The following is an 18,540-nucleotide window of genomic DNA, read 5'->3' on the forward strand; positions in this document are numbered from 1 at the left end:
TAATCTTTACCTGTGGGATAGTATTATTTTCTTCATTTTTACTGATGGGGAACTGGAGGCTCAGTGAACATAAGTGACTTACCCTGACATGATAGACTTGAGACCATAACCCAGTTGTCCAATGAGGAATGTTCCTGTATGAAGAATATTCAAGGGAATTGGGAGAGTTCCTAACTCAGGAAAATAAGCAAAGCCAGGAGGATACAATCCATTATGTTCCAGACTCTAGGGGACCGGGGAAGGGTTTCTGTGACTTATGTAAGCCTGACTTGAAATGTACCATTTTGAACAGGGCTGGGGACTTCCAGAGCCTTGTTCTGCAATGCAGGGAAGCGCTATGTTGCCAGTAACATTGCTTGAGATTCTTTGGGGAAATGGTGCAGAGCAGCATGCACTATGGCCCCAGAGACAAAACTGGGACAGGTCTTAGCTGCATCTCAGGAAGGAGCTTTTCCAGGCAGAGCTGCCCCTGGAGGGAGTGAGCTCCCTGTCCCTGGGGCTATGCAAGCAGGTTCTGGCTCCCTTCCATCAAAGAGGCCACAGATAGGATCTCACTCTGAAAAGAAATGAATAACAGCTGCCATTTATTTTGCCTCTTCCATGTTCCAGACGTTAAAATAGGCATGTTATTTACATTGTTTCCAACATTCACAACTCCTCATAATACATAATATAATGATACATAATATATAATATAACCTCATAATACATAATATAACCCTATTTCACAGGCTGCAGCTCAGAAGTGACCCAAGGTCACACAGCTAGTGAAGGAAAGGGAGGCCTGGCCCCTGGCTCTAAAGCTGTGCTCTCCCTCCGGCATGCTGCAGTACAGTCTCCCATTTCATTAGGAATATGATTGTAAGGTTAAGTCAGAGCTAGGATCAAAAACTGGCCTGGAGCAGGTATATGAATGGGTATTGGAAGATCAGCTGTTCCGATATTCTAGGGCTCCTGGGAAAACTGGCAGGGAGACAAAGTATACAGCAGCCCTTTAGCATGGCCAGAATATGAGTAGCACACTATTCCCAGTCCAGAGCACACACCTAGGACAGTTTGACTCCATCAAAGGCTTTCTTCAGAGAAAGTAGCTGCCAGTCCCCCTGCCCACACTGCACCAAGACATCCCTGACCGTTCCTGCAGTTGGGGTCCATCAGCCCTCTCTACTCTGTCTTCCTCTGTGTCATTAGCTCCCACCTGCATTGACACAGGCTGCTCAGGAATGCTTGTCAGGATGCCAGCTATTCCCTGCCTGAGCCCCACCAAGTCCAGCTGGGGATGCTGTGGCAGACAGCGTGATCTATGGACCCCACCCCCATTCATCTCCTTCCTACCCCTAGTCACCTTTCCCTACCCATGCCTTTGCTCCCTGAGCTAATTCCCTCAACATCGACCTCCTGCCAGCCTGATGTGAGAGTGTGCCTGTCTCTTCCACTATCAGCTCTTAGGACAGAATCCCAGAACAGGTAAATGAGGTTTCAAGATTGGTCCAGAAGAGAGCAGGGGCTCTCCTTGACACACAGTGAGTTTGTTCAAGGTACTAGGCCTTGAATTCCATAATGTCACTCAACAAGCCCTTATCCTGGGCTTAGTCATGAGCAGGTCTCTGGGGTGAGGAGCTGCCCACTGGGAGCTCCCAATCTCAATACAGAGACCAAGGTCACAGCAGTGAAACATGTAGGACGAGGAGGGTCATAGGGACCCAGATCCTACCAGGTGGTAGCAGAGATCTTCTAAGGCCAGAGGCAAGTCCCCAAGAAGCAGGCACTAGGACCAGGAATTATCTTGTCAAGTGTTGCCTCTGCCAGGGAATATTACAACTTTGGATGGCAGGGGTGGGGGTGTACGGTGAATGAGCAGCCAGTGCCAGGGCTATCATAGGAGCTGATAGGCACATAGTTTTGACATTAGGCGGCAGGAAACCACCGTGCTAATTCTATCTTTGCCAGGTACTCACTGAGTGTGACCTCTAGCGCATCACTATCCTCTCAACCTTGGTTTCTATATCTATAAAATGGGAATAACAAATTCTGTCCTGTCTTCCTCTTGGAGGGCTGTGCAGGTTAAATGAAATAACAGGTATATGAACTGCAAAGAGCTCAGGAGCCACATAAACAAGTAACTGCTGATCCTGGGACACATCAGGGAAGGTTGAGTGACTGCCTGTATTGAACGCTGATCAGCACCTTCCGCCATGAGCTGCACTGTGATTAGGCACCAATGACTAAAATACATTTGGTGGAGGGGTGAGGTTACAGGGGTCTGAGCTCAAGCAAACCTGGGTTAGATGTCTGATTTCTCTTCTGCCAAGCTTAGAGTTTTTGATCATGTCTTGAAACCTCTTTTCAGCCAGGTTTCCTTGTCTAGAAGGGAGATCATGGCTCTTTGCAGGGTTGCAGTGGGAATCAAATGGGAATGTTTATGTAAAGTGCCTGCAACTGTGCCAGCCCACAAATGTGTTTCCTTTGTTGAGTTTTCCTTCAGTTTCCCATCATTTTGTTATGCCTTTATTTGTAAGTTAAAAAATAAAACACAAAAAGAGGAATTTCCATGGAGGAGATTGAGCCCCACTAGAATCCTAGTTCTGCTCCTTACTCATTGTGAGGACCTGGGAAGTCCCTGCCTCTCCCTCAGCCCAGGTTTTCTCATCTGTAACACCAGGAGTTCCACCAGGGAGTTTCTCCAGGGCCTAGCCTGGGAGGTACAGGATGCTACCAAGTCTGTGAGCCCCTTTCAGGGAGAGGACCCTTCAGGCTGAGCTGGGTAAGGAGGGCCAGGCAGGGATCAGGGGAGGGAGAGGAGAGTTGTGGGAGAGGGACAGCAGGATTCAGAGGTGGCAGTTCTGTCACCACCATGGGCTGGCCTGTGAAGGGAGCAGGCCCTGTTCAGGATGCCTGCCTGCCTGTTTTCCCACAGCCAGCTGAGTTAATGCCAAAACAAAATACACTTGCTTGCTCCATGCCTGAGGGCAGCAGGCCAAAATGAGTGTCCTAGAGGTCTGGCAGACACCCTGGCATCCTGCCTGTCCTCCTTGGGCATCTGCCCTTCCCCTGTCTGCGGTACCACCCTCAGCCAAAGCTGGCCTAGGGTGTGGAGAGGAGGCTCCCCAGGGTCTGCACTCCTCCTCCCATTTGCAGTCTTCCTAAGTGGACACCTCCAACCCCTATACCTGCCTGTCTTCCCAGTCCAGCCTTGGCCCAAGACATGATCTAATTCTCACTATGCTGCTGTGGGCAGAGCACATGGCATCAGAATGCTAGGAGCTGCTGTCGGTCGCCATGGAAGGGAATTCCCCAGCTCAGGAAAGCTCTTCCAGCAGAAGGGAGCAGGTGGCGAGCCTCCCTGAAGAGACAGACGCTGCCAACGCTGCAGACAGAGCCAATCGTGGGGTAGAAAGCGTCAAATCTACCACCCCCGGCCCTCTGTCTGATGCTTGTCTACGTTGTGTACATTAATAATAATAGCTCATGCTTTATAATAGTTACTATGTGGCAGACAGCCTTCCAAGCATTTCACATAAAAAAAAAACTAACGTAATTCTCACAACTCTGAGGTAGGTACTATTACTAGCCTCATTTTACAGATGAGTTATGTATGCCTATGGTCATGCAGCCAGTGGCAAACTGAGATGTATACCCAATTATCCAGGCTACAGGGTCTGTGCTGTTAACTGCTAAACTAATCTGCCACCAAAAGATGATATCCCCCATAAAACCCAGGTCCAAACTTGGAACATGACGAGATGCTTGCCTTAGTACCTTAGAATCCAGTCATCTTTCCAACTTGCCTAAGCTGAGAATCACCAGGGGGTGCTTGTTTAAAATACACAGTCCTCTGTCCTTAGCCTCCAGCCCCCACTCTGAGGATTCACTAAATTTGAAATGGGAGGAGAGGCAGCACCTGACATGTGGAAATCATACCATAAATGCCTGTTAAATGAATGAATGCTTCTGACTCTCTGAGCCTCTGCTCAGAGAACTCATCTCTAAAATAGAGTTACAGCTACCTACCCTCCCCCATTTCCAAGTGTGGCTGTGGGTTAAGCCAGTGTGTGTGTCTGCTCCAGCTTTGCTGGCTGTGGGAAGTTGTTTATAAGCATACCCGGCTGGCTCCTAATAATAGCTGTAATAATAATAGCTGACATTTCTTGAATGCTTAGGGGATACCAGGCACAGCTCTGAGGGCTTTGACTGTGTTAACCCATTAATTCTCACAACACTCAATGATCTTGATTGTAAGAAGGAAGCTAAATCACTTGCCTGAGATCGCACAATTAGTAAGAGGTAGGCTATTTGAATACAGACGGTCCTGCCCCAGTGTCTAGAGGTTAACCACTCCATCACACTTACCAGAGTCACCCAGCCCTTCCTCATGGGAACTGGGCTGCCACCGTTTAACTGAGCAAATGATTTCTGTACCTGTAATATTTTAGGAGGGGAGAATAAAAAGTTGAATTAACAGGTACCCTCAATCTAGATGGAGAGACAAGATATAGAATTCCCTAATGATTGTTTGAGTCTGAGTAATTCCAAAGCACAAAATCAAAGTGCTGTCATTGTTCCAAGTGGGGGAATACTGCTTCTGTCTAAAGGAGGGGCCCACGAGGGCTGTATTGGAAGTGGGCCTTGATGCATAGGAGGCAGGCACTCCCCATGGAGGGACAGAGAGAGCAAAAACCACGAGCTGAATGGGCCTGAGCCATGTTTGGAAACATGGCTCTATCCATATCTCTCTTGGATAGAGAATCATGTGAAATTAGGTAGATGGTATAGCCTTGGGTGGCCCTTTTGAATGTCTGCTCACAATTTCCTCCTTCCTTCCTTTTTTCCTTCTTTCCTTCCTTCCTTCCTTCTGTCTTACTTTCTTGTTTGTTTGATTGAGATGGGGTCTTGCTCTCTCACCCAGGCTGGAGTGCAGTGGCGCGATCACAGTTTGCTTGCTTGCAGTATTGACCCCCTGGACTCAAGCAGTCCTCTCACCTCAGCCTGCTGAGTAATTGGGACTTCAGGTATATGTCACCATACCCAGCTAATTTTTGGTGGTTGTTGTTTTTTGTAGAGATAAGGTTTTGCCACGTTGCCCGGGCTGGTCTCGAATTCCTGGACTCAAGCGATTCACCCAGCTTGACCTCCCAAAGTGCTGGAATTACAGGTATCAGCCACCGCACCTGGCCCTGCTCACAATCTTAAAAAGCAATAGTCTTTTATGGTTTTATCACACTCTGTAGTGGGCACAAATATTGGCTATCTCACTCATCCTATCAATGTCACCATCCCCCTAGACTTCTGGGAGAAGATCTTGTTTATGGCACCCAGCAGGCGTACTGGATGGATGGATTTGAAGGTCTGAAGACCCAGAGGTTTAACAACAGTGGAGCATTAAGAGTGGGCAGCCAGGTCATGGAATACAAGACCCAGTCGGCAACCTAAGGGAGGATGTGCCTAAGGGCCTGCACGGGCCTGTCCTTTGCTCATATTCAGCCTATATCCTCACCTGCAGTGCTGAGCCTATGACCCGGGGGAGGCTTGTGAGTGAGTGGTCCATAAGGAGAGGATGGGGTGTGTCTGAAAGACAAGACACCCTGGGCTTGGTCACACTAACTCCAGTACCTTTCCTGTCTGCACGCTGGGCACTCAGCTTCCAAGTAGATGTGCACTTAGAAGCTGCACATCTCAAACAAACAAACAAACAGGCACATCAGCATATTAGCACATGCTAATAGGCTATTTTGACCATGCACCTACTGCTCAAGACCCTTTTATGGCTGCCCACTGCCCTCCAAATTTAGCCCAAGCTTTTTAACCTGACATTCAAGGCCCTTCACTGTGTGAAGGCCCTTCAGCCAGCCTACACAACCTCTTCTCTCAGTTCTACCATTTTAGGTACCCTTTGTTCCAAAGACACAGCATGTATGTACACACACACAAACAACACACACAACTTTTCCAGCAACTCCTCAGGCTCTTTAGCAACTTCATACATCTGAATATGCTGTTCCCTCTGCTTTTAACACCCTTCTCTCTTTTCTCTGCAGGATCAGCTTAGGGTCTTGGTTAAGAGCTTGAGTCAAGTTCCAATTCAGACTGACCAGCTGGACCTTTGGCCCTGCTGCTCCCTAGCTGTATGGCCTTAACTCCGTAATATGGATGCTGTGTACCTCTCCAACATCAGCTCACGGCATCTCCCCTCCACCATGTTCTACTATGTTCTGCCCTGGGCCTGTTTACCCTTGGCACAGCTCTGACTCCCTCTAGGCCTGCATCACTATGTATATTGGTATAATTCGGTACCCTTGAGGCCTATGTGCCTCTGTCAGACTCTAGTCTGTCACCATCAAGACCAGAAAGTGCTTTCTAGATGGTAGCCGAATGACTCTGAAAGTAAAGCTTCACCTTTTCTCTCTGGGGCAACTGGAAAAACCTTCTCCAAACCAGCACTGATCACAAAGAAGTGACTACATCAAGGCCAGAGGCATCTTCCAGATATTCCATCTGGGTGAGAATCTTTCAGCCACATCTGGAGACCGTTAGTCTCCATTTGCACCCACACCCACACCCTACACTGTGTCCCAGGAGGCAGACCCCTGTGGGCTGCCTCATCAGGCCTTCTTGCCAACTGGCTTCCACTTGGGTCTGGACATGATTCCTGACCCCTTTGAGTACTGGGCCATAAGACTTTTCCACTGTTGCCAGCCTCTGGGCGGGTGCCTCGGCATCCTTTTGTTTGTTCTCTTACCCTGCCCACACCTCAGTACAGTAGTCCCCTCATTAAAGTCTCTTCATCTGAACCATTAGGGGTGAACTGCTTCCTGCTGGTCCCCAAATACCTGACCCTGCACCTGGAGATGATTGATCTGAATGGGCAGATCCAGGTAGAGGGTCAGGTATTTGGGGACCAGCAGGAAGTAATTCACCCCTCACGGTTCATAACCCCTACAAAAAATAAAAAATTAGCCAAGCTTGGCAGCACATGCCTGTGGCCCCAGCTACTCACAAGGCTAAGGTGAGAGGATCATTTTCGCCCAGGAGCTCCAGGCTGCAGTGAGCTGTGATGGTACCCCTGCACTCCAGCTTGGGCAATGAGGCAAGACTCTGTCTCAAACAAACAAACAAATGGAAAAAACAGACATAATCATGTCAAGACTTGCCCCAGAACAAAGAAACCACCAGCGCAGCCCATGAACAGCCCCTCCCCATGTTCATGCTTTGGGTCAGGCATTCTCAATGCTAGCTTCTCTGGGCGCGCGAGGGTCTGATTCTGACTTATCAAGAGCTCTTGGGGGCAGAGTCAGATGAGACAGGGGCACATGTAGTGAGGTGACAGTGAAGTAACAGTGACTACTTTGGTGAACCAACATTACAGAACAAAACAGGCCTCAAGGCAAAATATGGTGAAACCACTGCTCAGGCAGCATGAGCAGTGCAGGTCAGTGTAGGGGAAGCCAAGGAACTTGAGCTGCTCGGAGCAGGCTCGCTGGAGGGCCTACAGGACCTGGGCAGTATCCGTGGGATGCTAGAAATGATGGGATGGGACATTGGGAGGGGTGGGGAGTAGGGAAGGAATATCTCAGGAGAAAGAGTTAAGGCCTGGCAGAAGAAAGTGGGATCTCTGAGGGCAGAAACAAGAGGCAGGGGCTTGGTCAGGCATAGCCCCTCACCCTGCCCCATCCTGGAACAGGTCTCCAGCCTGAGGACAGGCCCCTAGCATCCCCCACAAGCCATCCCCCTCCTTCCTTCAACTGGAAGTCACCCCAACCCTTTCACTTCCCTTGCTTACCGCACCTGCCCAGACCACAGCCACAGCAGGGCTCAGGTTTCAATTCTTGTTTCATCCACACCTATGTAGTCTCTTGAAAAGTTTCCATTTCTTGACAGGGGCTAGGCCTGACGCTCACCTGACACCCTCAATCCTCTGCCACTGCCTCTTTACAGTTGTTTCTGCCTGGCATCTGCCCTGTACTTTAGTCCTCTGCCCTCCTAGCAGCCCGAGCAAGCCTGCTAATAGGCTATTTTGACCATGCATCCACAGCTCAAGACCCTTTGATGGCTGTCCACTGCCCTCCAAACACATTCAAGGCCCTTCACTGTGTGATTCCAGCCAGACTATGCAACCTCATCTCTCAGTCCTCCCATTTTAGGTACTCTTTGTTCCTAACATACTGCATATATATACACACACACAAACACACACACACAACTTTTCCAGCAACTCATCAGGCTCTTTTTAGCAACATCATACATCTGAATATGCTGTTCCCTTACCTTTTCTCTACTTGATAAAACTCGTATTTGCCCTTTAAACCCCAGCTCAAAACCCCTGCTTCTGTGAAGTCTTCCTCCTTCTCCTAAGTCAGAATTAATCCCCACTCCTCCTCTGGGTCTCTGTAACTTTGTTCAGATCTTGGTGATAGCGGCAAGCATAAGCAGACCAGTCTTCTAGACTTCTATTTAGCCATGTCCTCTTCTGAATTCCCCTTCCTTTCAAGACTCTGGCCCCAGGTAGACCACTTAATAGATATATGACCTTGGGCAAGTTGCTTAACCTTCCCTGGATCTCTGGATTAATGCTGAATTAGTGCTCTATGTCCGCAGCTTTTTGGCACCTATACATGCATTGATAATCACAATTAACCCATGATTCTGTAACTATGTCCTACCAGGCTGTGAGTCCCTTGCCAGCAGGGTAACAATCCAGGTTCCTTGTGACCAGATTGTCTCTGTATCCCCAGTGCCCACCATTCCAGAAACCCTTATTGCACAGGCAAATTTAGCCCAAACTCCATTTTTGCAAGAAACTGGACCCAAAGAGGCACAGAAATTTGCCTAAGGTCATAAACCAGCTTCAGAGCATTTTCCTTTGCCCTTCCTCCAAATCTTTGGGCCAGGCTCTCTCCAAGGACTGTCCCTGGCCTAAGCTAGGGCTCTGGACCAGAGAACAGGCCTGCACCAGGCCCCACTTGTCACTGTCCTGTGGACTCTCCCTGTAAAAGCTACCAGATGCCCAGACAGTTTTACTTCCCTCCTGGTTGCAGAGATCATGCTGAGAGCAACTGTCAGACCTCAGACACTTCCGTTTCACCCAGAACCAGACTTCCTTTTCATATCTTCCTTAGGCAGCAAGGCGACCACGGGCCACAGCCTCTGCACCAGACCCTGGAGAGTTTTGTTTTTCCCTGGGGGCTCAGCCCAGACAGCTGCAGTAGTGAACTCCCCCTAGGGACAGGCTCCTTAGGGGGAGATTTGTGGCAGGAAAGTTTGTGGCAGGAAAGCCTGATTATCCAAAAACCCTAGGAACTGGAGTCTTGACCTTGATGATACCTCATCTGACGTGTATGGTTGGGGACAGAAAGGCCTCACATAAGGAAACTCCTGGAGAATCATAAGCCCTCAGAGCCCTTGGTGTAACCTGTTCATTTTACAGATGGGGAGACTGAGGCCCAGAAAGGAATTTGCCAAGAGCAGATATGCAGTGATGTACCCAATGCTCAACTTAAAGGTTTTGATCCGTGGTACCTTTAGTTGCTTTCACCCATGTGATTTATTTCTTTCCTTCTCTCCTTTCCTCCCTCCCTCCCTCCTTTCCTCCCTACCTCCCTCCCTCCCTCTCTCTCTCTCTTTCTTTCTTTCTCATTCGTTCATTGCTTTTGCCCATATAATTGCTTGCTTGCTTGTTTGCTTGCTTGCTTGCTTTCTTAGACGGAGTCTCGCTCTGTCACCCAGCCTGGAGTGTAGGGGTGTGACCTCAGCTTACTGCAACTTCCACCTCCTAGGTTCAAGCAATTCCCCTGCCTCAGCCCCCCGAGTAGCTGGGACCACAGCATGAACAACCACACCTGAATAATTTTTGTATTTTTATTTTATTTATTATTATTATTTTTTACATGGAGTCTCGCCCTGTCACCCAGGCTGGAGTGCAGTGGCATGACCTTGGCTCACTGTAACCAAGCGATCCACCCCCCTGAGCCTCCCATAGTGCTGGGATTACAGGCCTGAGCTTCCATGCTTGGCCTCTTTTCTTTTTCTATTTCCTTTCTACCAGCCTGGCAGATGTGTCCTCTCTCTGCTGCCTTGGTGAATACCTGCCTGCCTGCAGCAGCAACTTCTCACCCCCAACATTGGCTGCCAATTAACCTTTAAACCTTTTACAACCAGATCACCATGGGCTTCATGCTCAAAGTGTAAAGTGAGAATGTAAAGTATGAGTAAATGGATTCACATCAAGGTTTTGGGGATCATCTTAGATACTTAGAGGCCTTTTATACGTAGAATCTGGTTTCTGCAGCAATTCTTCAACAGAGAGAAAAATCCAGACATAAAAATGGGATTCAGACCAGGCACAGTGGCTCATGCCTATGATCCCAGCACTTTGGGAGGCTGAGGCAGGTGGATCACCTGAGGTCAGGAGTTCGAGACCAGCCTGGCCAACATGGTGAAACCCTGTCTCTACTAAAAATACAAAAATTAGCTGGGCATGGTGGCGTGCACCTGTAATCCCGCTACGCGAGAGGCTGAGGCAGAAGAATCGCTTGAACCTGGGAGGCGGAGGTTGCAGTGAGCCAAGATTGTGCTATTGCACTTCAGCCTGGGTGACAAGAGGGAAATTCCATCTCAAAAAAAAAAAAGAATGGGGTCCAGGAATATGTTTTCACTGCTCTTTGTCAATCCTCTGCCCAGCTCACATTTCACCCACACATGCTTGGAGGGTGCCTCTGGAAGGACAACAACAACTTGCCCCTCTATTTTTCTCATGTTGGTAATTCATTATCATCCCTAAGGGTGGAAAGGGCATTAAAGATCAGGCAGTTCAACTCCAAGTTCAATTCAGAAATTATTTCCTCCATCCATCCTTCTGCTCCAGAACCTTGACTAACTCTTGCCAGATCCAGTGCTTGGTGCTGTGAGATCCAACAGGGTCTTGCCTTCAGGGAACTCACATCTGAGAAGGGAGACAGGCATGTAAAGAACCCCTACAGTGGAGTGTATAATATGCCAGAGGGGAGAGTGACCAGGTTTCTCAGGGAAGGAGATGCTCTCCTGGGATCATGAAGGATGAATTCACCAAGCAGGGGAATGGCGGAAGAGCTCCAAGCAGCTGTCAATATTCCTACCACTAGGACTTGCCCTGTCCATCAGGCCACTTCTTATTCAGACTTCCTGACTTCGCACAACCCCTTGCCTTTTTTTCAGACTTTATTCACCCACTTTGCCTGTCAAAAAACGTTCCCAGGCACTTCATCTGTAAAGATCCTGTACTGGGTCCTGTAGACTCCTGGCCTTGAGGAGCCCACAGCTTGGTGGGGGATGGATGCATAGAAAGCCAATGACCACATAGTGTAGACATAGGAAGGTTAGAACTGAGGAGCCAGCAACAAACGCTATCTGAGCCATCCTTGGGAGGACAGGGGAGACTTTCTGCAGGAGGCGATATATAACCTGACATCTGAGCTATGGAATATCCTACATCCTCATAGCACTCCTTTAAGGTAGGCCTTATTATTCCATTTTATATATGATAAAACGGGCCCAGAAAAGGGCAATGCATTACCCAAGGTCACATGATTAGTGAGGGGGGGTAGGTATGCATTCAGCCCTGGGTACCCATCAGCAGAGGCGGAAGTGGCACCATTGGAAGAGCTGGGCCTCAGGGGCTAAGACAAGAGGTGGAATGTTCAGAAGCATGGAGGGAGGAGCAGAAGCTGAGAACCTGGAGCTGATGGAACCTACGGGTTGTGCCATCTCTCCCAGACACATAGTGGAGCAGAGAAGGGACAGGAATATCCAGCAGGGCATCAGCTTGCAGCTTCAGGTCAGCAGAGCTGGCTCAGTCCTTAGACACCATTTTATCCAGCCCACGGGAAACAGGTTTGTCCAGGGAAATTGATGAGGATGCATAGTATCACAGTGGCTGACCCTGGGCTAGATAGAATTCAGAGGCTCTGTCCTCCAGCCCAGTGCTCCACCCATTGCCCCAGCTGCCACTACATTGTTCAATCCAATCTATGTTTAGTGATGGTGTGCTCTGGATTGGACACTCTTCCAGGCACCATGGAGACCACAGGGATCCTCCCCATCACTGCTGTCGGGAGCTTTCAGCTGCATGCGGGAAGTCAGATTGGGCTCCAAGACCTAGACTCCAAGTAGCATGTGGGAAGTGAGACAGCAGCAGGCATGAACACAGTGCTGGGGAGTGGGGTGAGGAGGACCTTAATGGCACAAGTGCCATGAGCAATCCTTAGACTTCAGATCTCCCATCTGTCCCAAGAAGAGACTGGGAGTCAACAATCTCTGAGGTCTGCTAGTTCAGACGGTCAAGCCTCTACCCTCCTTTTCCTTGCAAGGATTGGGAGGCAGGGCTGGGTCCAGCTTCTGGTAGGCTAGGGAATGGGAGGCAGAGGAAGTGGCTTGAGCTGCTTGAGCCACCCCCGCCTGCCCACCCCAGGGCTGTCCCATTACTGGCAGGGAAATCACAGACTCAGCGCTCAGACATCTGGGAGGTGCTGGGCAGCCTGGGTATTTTTAGAAGGCCAGAGGCAAACATGCCCGGAATCCTGGGTGTTGCTGAGCCAAAGAAGCTGGGAGGCCAGCAGAGGGTGAACCAGAAGAGGTGGCCTCATCTCTGGTCCTAACTTCACCAAGGTCAGCTGGTCTTGCCTTTCCCCAGAGGCTAGTGCTCCAGCCTATGGTGTGCAAGCTCTGGTTCCCCAGACTTGTCACTCAACTTCTGCTTCCTTCTGGGCAGTCAGATGCAGAGACGTTACAGGGCCTCAGGGAGAGCACTTGATCTCTTGATTCATTCAGCCAGTTTTTTGTGTGCTTCCCATGGTCCAGGTGAGCTGCTGGGCTCTAGGGATACAGAATAGAAAGGAGGCAACCCTGGAGAGGCTCAGATCTGTTGGGTGGGGGGAGGGATGGTGGGAAGATGGGAACACAGACAGTAATAACACCTTGAGATCACTTTGGAAGAAGAGGAAGTATGGGCCTGAGGGAGCTCAGAGGGTCCCCGTCTCCCAGGGTTGCCACAAGGACCAGCTGATTATCTGTGGACAAAAATGTAAGCTGCCAGCTAGGGGTCAGCTCTGGGTATAACTAAGCTGTGATTATCAGTCCTTTCTAGAGCCATGCCTTTTCCTTTAGCATGATTTCTGAAAGATAACATCTCAGAAGTAGAATACAAAGTAAGAATATATTTTCAGCTGCTGACTTATCAACTACCAGAAAAAGACAGCCCAGTTTGCACTGACAGCTCTGTCCCTGTCTCCTTCTCCCCATCCTATCCCTTCCAATCCCACCAGGCAAATCCACACTATCATATTACAGATAAAGACTCAAGTTCCAAAGAGGCAGGTCCAGCCCAGGTCAGCTCTGAGCTGTCTGTGACCTGCAGATTCCCAGATGGTCGAAACCACAGGAAGGACGCTCCCAGGCCTGCCTTTCAGAGGAGGAGGGCTGGGGCATGGGGTGGGCAGAGGGCAGGAGTCCAGCCCCACACTGGACACCATCACAATTGACACTGCACCTTAAACCTGATCTGTCCCACTCACTCCCCAGGATTGACTGACCTTTCAGCCGAGAATTTCTCAAACTGGTCTCTTCAGTTTCGTGAGAGTTTCCAGCCTTATTCATGGATGTCTGCAGATATGCTACCTGAATTTTTTAAGTTTTGTACATTCACTTTAATGATAATCTAAACACTTAATATGAAAATATTCTGGCTTGACTGGAATGCGCAGCATCTTATGGAAGAGGCTGCTCTAAGCATCAATGTCCATGTCCGGATTTATTAGCAGACTAGTTCCAAAGAATCTAAGGGAACCACATTTAACGTCAGTGCCGTGTCTCGAACTGACTTAATCAAGTTTGAGACTCATTGCTCTAGCTAAAATGCTTATTTCCTTCCTGTAAGGTCCTGGGTAGAGAAAGAAGGATCTCAGTTGGGATCAGAGACATGGGTTCTAATTTTGTCTCTGCTTCTAACTCACTGAATAGCCCTGAACAATTCCCTATCTGTCTCGTTCTAGATCTTGGTTTATTCATTTGTAAAATGGGAAGTATGAGTTAGACTATCCCTATGGTCCCTTCTGGCTCTCACATGTCAGGATTCCAAATTGTGATTGAGCTGCCCTCTCACAGTCACCCCCACCCACCCCACATCCCCGCACCATCCCCACTGAGGCCCAGTGCTGCCGGGGGCTCCTGGGTAGAAAAGTAGAGCCTCTGGGAGGGCGGGTGTCAGGCAGATGTAAAGGGGGTGGCCTGAGTGGGATTGAAGGTCATCAGGAAGAAAGCCACCAGGCCAAAGAGAGTACTTAGACCCAGCCAGGCTGTCAGCTGAGACCTTCCTCCCTAGGCCAGGAAGGCTCCTCCCAGAATAGTGGGGGGTCAGGAACCCAGCCCTCACCTGTGTGGGATTCTCCTCTAAGATTCACTGTCAGCCATCCACCCTCCTACCCTACAGCACTGCCAGGAACCTAGAGCAACGTTCTCCTATAACCCCCTTCCCCATCCCAGCTCACACTGGGGTCTCAGGGAACAGAGCCCCCAGACAATGCCAGAACCACCTCACAGACTAGACCTTCCTCAGCTCCCATCCTTTGGGCTTGCCCAACTTCTATAAATTGCCTAGAATTCAGATTAGGAGTTCCCTCTGTCAGGAAGCTCTCCCAGATCCCCCATCCCAGGCAGGCTCAGGGCCTTTATCCAACCTGCCATCTGTACTATCCTCTGTCCCTGCACTGATGCATCTTAACTTCCTGTTGATCTCTCCCTCCTGGCTCCTAGCTGCCTTTGTTAATTCAGACATTGTGGTGATGACATCTTTCTCACTTTGCTGGTAAAAGATTTGAGGCTCTGTCCCTTGGCCAAGGAATTCTAGACCTGGAAAAGCACCTGGAGTAGTGGGAAGTTTTCTCCTGACCTCAGGGCTCAGACATGCCTGCCCTCCAAGTCAACACTTAGCAGCACCAAGGGCAGGCTTTTCCTGCAAAGGACAGTTTGCTGAACAGATAAACGAATCTGGGCACCCTACATCCAGGCCTATCAGTTTGTCCTATCTTGTCGTTCTCTACCCTAAGGAGTCTTCTGGGGACACAGGCCAGAGGAGTGATGTCACATGGGAGGACAGGGCAGGATGGGAGAGAGGAATGGGACTAAGGAAGTGCTTGGGGAGTAGGTGGGGTGTCCCCATCACATCTAGGTGGAGGTGGCTATGTCTTCATCTGGGTGTGAGACCATCCTAGCTTTCAGTGGCCTGGTGCCCACCCTAGCCCTGTTGAGGAGCCTTCAGAGGCCAGAGGTCATATGTCATCACCTCCCAGAGAAACCCTGCCCAGCCCCAAAGTTGTCTGTTCCCAGCATACCAGCCCAGGGGAGAGAAAGCATGGGGCAGTGAGTCACGAAAGTGTATGGCTTTGGGCAGATCATACTCCCATCTGTACAATGAAGAGGTGGACTCTGTAAACCCTAAGGGCTCATCTGGTCAGGACAGTCTGTAGGCAGATGAAGCAGAAGAGACTGCTCCTGTGTGCAGGTGCTGGCTGGATGCTCCCGTGTCTCTCATCCCATCTAACTGCTTGGCCAAGGAGGGAAAAAGCTCCATGGAAAGCTTTCCCTCTGCTTGAGGCAGAGAAAGGTGGCGTGGATATTTTGTATATGTGATAAAAATATATGTGGCATATAAAAATTACCATTTTAGCTATTTTAGATGTACAATGATATACAATGCAGTGTCATTAAGTACATACACAATGTTGTGCTCAACTATCCATTTCCAAAGCTTTTTTTTTTTTTTTTTTTTTTGAGACGGAGTCTTGCTCTGTTGCCCAGGCTGGAATGCAATGGCATGATCTCGGCTCACTGCAACCTCCGCCTCCCAGGTTCAAGCAATTCTTCTGCCTCAGCCTCCTGAGTAGCTGGAATTACAGGCACCTGCCATCATGCCCCTCTAATTATTTTGTATTTTTGTAGAGATGGGTTTCACCATGTTGGCCAGGCTGATCTTGAACTCCTGACTTCAGGTGATGTGCTCTCCTGAGCCTCCCAAAGTGCTGGGATTACAGGTGTGAGCCACTGTGCCCAGCCCATTTCCAAAGCTTTTCATCATCCCAAACAGAAACTCTATAATTATTACACATTAACTCCCCATTCCCCTTCCTCCTACCCCTGGTATCCTCTTATTCTACTTTCTGTCTATGAATTTGCCTTTTCTAGGTACTTCATATAAGTGGGATCATACAATACTTGTTTTTGTGTGTATCTGGCTTCTTTCACTTAGCACAATGTTTTCAAGACTCATCCATGTTGTACATGTGTCAGTACTGCATTCCTTTTTAAAGGCTGAATAATATTTCACCTTATGGATATACATTTTGTTTAGCCATTCATCTATTGATGGAAAATTGGGTTATTTCCACTTTTTGGCTATTGAGAATAATCCTGCTGTGAACATGGGTATACAAGTATCTGCTTAAGTGTCCTTTCAATTTTGGGGGGTATAGACCTAGAAGGGAAATTGCTGGATCAACATGGTAACTCAGTGTTTCACTTCTTAAGAAACCACCAAACTGTTTTCCACAGTGGTTACACCATTTTACATTTCTACCAGCAGTGCACTAGGGTTCCAATTTTCCTATATCCTTGCCAACATTTGTAATTTTCCTTTGAACAAAAAATTATATCCATCATAATGGGTGTGAAGTGGTATCTCATTGTGGTTGGCCTGGCTGTTTTTTTCAAAAAGCATATTTGGCCAGGTGCAGTGGTTCATGCCTGTAATCCCAACCCTTTGGGAGGCCAAGGCAGAGGATTGCTTTAGCGCAGGAGTGCGATACCAGCCTGAGCAGACTCCTGTCTATACAACAACAACAAAAATAATAATTTAAGAAAAAATTAGCTGGGCACAGTGGTGCACACTTGTAGTCCCAGCTACTTGGGAGGCTGAGATGGGAGGACCACTTGAGCCCAGAAGTTCAAAGCTGTAGTAAGCTATGATTACACCACTACACTCCAGCCTGGAGGACAGAGCAAGACCCTGTCTCTATATAAAAAACAAAGCAAAACAAAACAAAAACTGTATTTTAGCTACAGGGTTATTTTATCAGAGGAAAAGTTACCCAAAGGCTACATGAAGCCTTTGGTGAAGAGCTGGTAGTGGTTAACTGGAGGCAAGAAGGGCAGGTAAGGTCGCATGGGGCTGATAACTGTGCATGTGCATGTGCGTGCATGTGTATATGTGTGTTGAGGGGGTGCTCATGTGTGTGTGAAGGCACTTTCTCTTGGTCTCCCTCTCCCTGTCTTGCCCCACACAGAGGTCCTTTCTGAGGAACCCAGTGGCATAGCATAAAAGTCCCTGACTAATGGTCACTGAAGTCACTTCCTTTCTGGGGTACTTACCGGGAGGAGGCCATGTGTAACAGGGGCAGGAAGCTTCTCTCTTTCGTCCTTAGAGGAGGACTTAGCAAGTCACCTTGGAGGAGGCCCTCTCTGTTCTATCCACCACTTGAGTTTATCAGATGTAAATAGCGCCTGGGAAAACAAAACAGGACCTTTTGTGACCCAACAAAGGCCACCGCTCCCAATATCAAATGGGATGCAGAGCTGAAGAAAAAGGCAACATATTTGGGAGGAGTGGGACATGGACAAAGGAGCCCCAGGGCACAAATGGAAGAAGGCCCAGTCACTTTCCTTGTGAGGTTCAAAGTTATCTGGCTGCTAAGATGGCCATCCCCAGTGAGCCCCACTTGTCGGAAGGAAAGAACCCCTGAGCCTCCAAGGATGGGGGCCTTGGACTGGTGGCCAGGCTTAACTCTGGGGTTGAGGACCTAGAAGCCCCTCTGGACCTTCCTCCTGGTGAAACTTACCAGAGCTCAGGAGTGTGAATGAGAGCTTGGATTTTGGGGTCTTGTGTTCATGGCTGCTAGGGCTCTGAACAGTAAGATGGAGCAAGATTGGGGAACAACAGTGCCTTTGGTGGAAAGGAGTTAGTCTAGTCCCTGTGGGTTTTGAGCACTCCTGTGAGATGGGGGAAGGCCTCCAGAGGGCCATATTGGACTTCCTGCTAATAAAATCTTGTGGAGCTCAAGCAACTAATGGGGAAAAAATTTGACCATAGTTTTTACCTTAAGCTGGTGGAGGGACCACACAAGTTACATGCAGTTCTCAAGTTATTTGGTTCTCTAGTTCCAGAGGTGGGGCAGGATGAGGGGGACCAGGAAAGTATATTATTCCTTTTTGCACCCAAGCCAGCTCAAGACAACCCTGGGGAATGGGAGGGAGTCTCTAGGCCTCTTTCCTTACTTAGGTTTCCTTCATGGGTCCCCTTCAAGAGCCACTCCTCATCTTCGGGATTCCACTATGGCCCCTTGCCTAGGTCTACAGCCCATGATAGTACTCCAATGCTCAGGCTATTTCCTGTTCACTCTCTCTACAAAGCTTATCCAGCCTGGGTCCAGGTTCCTCCGTTCCCCATTAGGAGCACTGAGCTCAGCTAATAGACCAAATTGACCAAAGGAGCTGATGACAACAGTTGGTTAATCCAGCCACTAA

This window comes from Piliocolobus tephrosceles, chromosome 13 (genome assembly GCF_002776525.5).
Source record: "Piliocolobus tephrosceles isolate RC106 chromosome 13, ASM277652v3, whole genome shotgun sequence".
In the NCBI taxonomy this organism is placed as follows: Eukaryota; Metazoa; Chordata; class Mammalia; order Primates; family Cercopithecidae; genus Piliocolobus; species Piliocolobus tephrosceles.